Source organism: Corvus brachyrhynchos, unplaced genomic scaffold, assembly GCF_000691975.1.
Source record: "Corvus brachyrhynchos isolate BGI_N302 unplaced genomic scaffold, ASM69197v1 scaffold52, whole genome shotgun sequence".
Taxonomy (NCBI): Eukaryota; Metazoa; Chordata; class Aves; order Passeriformes; family Corvidae; genus Corvus; species Corvus brachyrhynchos.
In genome coordinates this window covers 1,077,125-1,081,667 of record NW_008237221.1, presented here as the reverse complement: position 1 = coordinate 1,081,667, position 4,543 = coordinate 1,077,125, and positions in this window count along the sequence as shown.

Below are 4,543 nucleotides of genomic sequence, written 5' to 3'. Positions count from 1 at the left end.
TATGGTGTTCATCTCCCACCAATTCTAACATGAAGCAACCAAAGCACCCACCCACTTGCCTTTCTAGTATTTCAAATCTCTCTCACTACTTTGAGGTTCACAGATCAGAATCATTGCTCTGTAGTGGCAGTTTTGTGCCAGGCAAATCTGGCTGATTCCAGGGAAGTGGTGCTGTCTCAAAACAAGTGGTGTTCTTTTAGGAATGGTTTGGTTCTGGGAATGAAACTGCAGCTCCCATTCAGCGACATCTTTTGCAGCAGCTGAGCCCAGTGACACGAAGAGCTGAACCCTGCAAGGTGGTGTGAATCCTTTGCTGCTGCTGCTGCTGCTGCTGCCGCCGAGCCCTGGCCACTTGTTCCATCACTCAAAGTCAGCCATCTGCTGGGGGGAATATCTGGTGCATCCTGTGTTCAATGAACTTCCCTTTCTCCTTAGGATTGTCCTCTGAAACATGTAAAATACCCTGGAAATGGTGCCAGGCATTACTTGCCCACCCAGGTAGTATGGTTAATCATTTATGCACTTTAAAAACACCAACACAAAAACTTCTGTAATATTATGGGATTTTCACGACAAAGATGTTTGTTCTGCTTTCTGTTCAGCTTTGCCCCCGGAGTGGGGAAGAGCCCAGAGCTGTTACTCACTGCCTGTGGCTCTTCCAAGAGGGAGCTCAGACCCGCAGCCAGGCTTCCCTCCTCTTGACTTGAGATTTGCAATCAGAGCAATTCCACTGACTTCAGAGAGCTGCTTCTCATTTCCAAACATATGCTTAGGAATATAATCAGGCTTACAAATCTCCACTGACGGCAAAGCCGAGTGCCAGCTTCCCTTAACAAGTAATGCAAAACACTGCTGGGGGGGTGAGCAGCCCGAGCCTGCTACCCAAAGCTCAACAAACCCCAAAACTAGCATAGTCACGGCCTCCTCCTTGGAAATTAACATTTTATGAGCAGGATTGGAAATCTATGGGTGCTTTGGTACTGTGAGAGCATGATATACCTGCAGAAAGGTGGTCTCTGCCATTGTGACATTGGCCTGCTGCTTGTGGGATAGAGATGTGCACAGGGCACCAGGGTCTCTGCAAATAACCAAACCCGAGGGGGAAATAGTGTGGACTTCACCAGCAACCCTCAAAGCACAACTCATAGGAGGTGAGTGTTTCTCCCACCCACCTCTGAGAAGCCCATTTCAGCTCCAGGTGCCAGTAAAGGATGTCTCTGTGCTCATCCTCCCACACGAGAAACAGATGCAGAAATAAATGCCTCACACCACTCAACATCACGGTGCTCCAGACACATCTCTGCTGACGGGAATCATGGTGATTGTCAATAAACTGACTCATCTGCTGCCTGGCTGTGGCTGGAGCTGGAAGAAACAGTGCTCGAACTTTTGTCAAAGCTGTGGACACGCTGGGCAGGATTTAGCCCAGTGGCTCCACGTCGGGCTCTGCATGTGAGCAAAGCAGAGGTGAGGTTAGCAGAGACTGGTGCCACTGGAAGGGTGTCTGGGACACTCATATGATGGTGGTAGATGTCACCAAGAGCCTACAAAAGATCAATGCTCTTCAGGACCAGCAGCTGGAGGTCGAGTAGGGCTTCATATGGGACACACAGAGCCCAGGCTCAAACAGATGCCCACACCCAGACACCAGCATTTGCAGATCCAGTCTTCCACCAGTTGTCCCCCTGCCTGTGTTGCTCCTCAGAAGGCTGTTCTGACCATTTCTTACCTCTCTGACCATTTCTTCCTTTAAGCCTGGCCACTGTTCCCAGCCTCCCTGGTGGTGTACTGCTCCAGAGCGAGATGTTCCCATCTTATTCAAAATTCATGAAAAAACCCCATGGAAATGGTAAATCATCTGTGTGGACCTTAGGAGCAATGGAATGGTTCTGCTCTGTGCAAAGCCTCAAAGAAAAATCCAAACCCTCCAGGACCATTCATAGTGGGTGGACATTCATTCAGTCGAGGCTCGCTGGGCTGGGTGCAGCACTAAATGCAGCACAGCACCACACAAAATCCCTGCCCGAGCCCCCAGCAGGTGCCAGCTTGCTGGACTGCTGCTCCCTGGCTGTACTGGCACCATGCCCCCACCTGCATGAGGCCAAGCACATCAGCACCACCAAAATGACCAGGACTGGCAGCACCAGGGCTGTGGCTGGGTGACCGGACATGCCACCACTGCCTTGGGGCACCCCATGGCCCCAGGCCCACCCAATCCTACTGTACATCCCTCTCTGTGTCCCTCTCTGCCCCTCTTCTCTGCAGAGGAAAATGGAACTTGCCTTTTGTCTGGCAGGGGTCAGACAGAGCCGGTTTGTTCGATAAAGCTTTAACGCTTTGTGAACACGCAGAAAAGCTCAACCCGGGGCCCTTTGACAATCTCCATTGTTTTGAGGCTGAAAAAAAAAAAAAAAGAAAGAAAGAAAAAAAAAAGGAAGGCTGGTTCGATTTAAAACACCAAGTTCATGGCATTTCAAACAGAAATGATACACAGCGTATGGATTTGTGTGATATGGGGAGATAAAGCAAGGAATAAAATGCCAGGCAGGAGCATTACAAATGCTGCTCTCGGGGGTGAGCCTGGTATTTTGCCATCTGATTATTTTAAGTGGTTTCTGTCTCTGCAGCAAAATCTCTGGCATTAGCTTCACATCCCAACTCAGCGTTTGGGGCAAAGTCTGGGAAAGGGAAAGGTGTGAAAAAGATGAAAAAATAAGTGATACTTTTCCCTAATGTCTAACGTGCCTGGGAAATGGCACGTAGATGTGTGTACGGTCTGCTTCAGCCACACTGGGGTTCATTGTCTGCAAAATTTATAAGCCATGTAATGCATCAGTTGCCAAGCAAAGCCGGGATATGGGAACCCTCCCTGCAGTTTATCTAAGGACTAAAACAAAATAAAATAAAATAAAAAAGTGTACCCCTGAAAGAATCATATGAGCTGGCACGGAGGTCAGTTGACTGAATATTTCATTTATTGAACGTGCGGTTGCCAAAATAAATAACTCAGGCAGGAAAGCAGTAGTCAGGAAATTGAACGTGGTTTTTTTTCTCTGGCGAAGTTTCCCTTGAGTGATTTCCTTTGGAGGCTGCTGCTGCCCGCGGAGCGCATCCCTCTCCTCCGGCTCCAGCGGCAGCCCAGGCACCGGCGGCGTGCTCCTCCCAGCCAGCCTCCACCAGGAGAACAAAAATGTGTCGTTTCACTGTCCTTATAATGCACAGAGGAAATAGGATTAGGTCCAAATAGCAGCAAGGTAAGTAGGATTAATGGCTGGCTTAAATAAACTCTGTCGTTCTTTACAAGGCTGCTGGATATTGTTTCCGCCTGGCTGTGCTGCGTGCGAGGCAGCGCTTTGCTGTGCGCACGAGGTGCACGTGGAGATAAGGTTGGGGGGGGGGGGATTGGGAATTTAGACCACTTTGCGGAATGTTTTCTTTTTATTTTTAGTAAGAAATCTGACTTTTGCAGTTGTGAGACGATGAAACCCCCGTGGGAGAGAGGGACGGAAGGATGGAAGGGTGAAGGGATGAAAGGATGGAGGGATGGGAAGAAGGAGAGATGGAATGGTGGAGGGATGAAGGGATGCAGTCTTTGTGAATGCCTCTTGCCCCCTGGCGTCCCCTCGCTGCAAGGACAGCAGGGGCCGGGAATGCCGGGGACAGTGGGGAGGGGACCGGCGAGACCGTTCCCCAAAACCCCAACCAACAAACCCAGCCAAACCGACACCAGCGACACCCCCGGGAAAAACTTGTTTCTCCCTCCCCAAAACACCTTTAAAAATAAAGAAGATCCTGCCCAGTTCCTCAAAGGCAGTTTGAAGGGCAGGAATGGGGGGGAAAAAAAGTGCAATAAATTTAAAGAGTTGGTTGCTAGGAAGGGAATGCGGTGGCTTTTTTGGCATTTCTATCCTCTTTTGCATAGTCTCAGTTTCAGCTGGCAGACCAGGAGCTATGTGGTTGCCTCCATTAAATCTGTTTCTCATTGCAGGCTGACAAGATTTTAAGAAAGGTTCCTAATGACCGATACAGGTTGGCATCGCAGCCGAGTTTTGTAATTAAACGTTACTGAGCAGCGGCAGAAGCCGGGGGGAAATGTCAAGGCGCCTTTTTTTTTTTTTTCCTTCTTTTTTTTTTTCCCCTTCTCGATTTTCGGAGGAGAGTCTGGATATGTCACACGGAAATTGCAACTGCCAAAATAATGTACCAGGAGCACATCAATAAAAATAACTTCCACATACTTCCCCAGCGAGCCAAGGAAATGACACTTAGTGGCTGTCGATGCTGAGGATCTCCCAAATCCCCCCAAAAGCTGCAATTACCAACGGCCCCGGCAAATGCCCCGTCCCACTGCGGCAGGACCCGGGGCGCTCGATGCAGCCTGCACTCGTTAAATTGAATTTTACCGAGAAATGATGCTCGGCTGGCAAATTGACGGTAGGGAAATAAAAGAGGGAAAAGGAGAAGGATAAATGCGAGAGTTTTCATGTGCGGGGGGAGAAGCGTCAGGGCGGGAGAGCTGTGGTGACAGGGAGATGCTGGCACT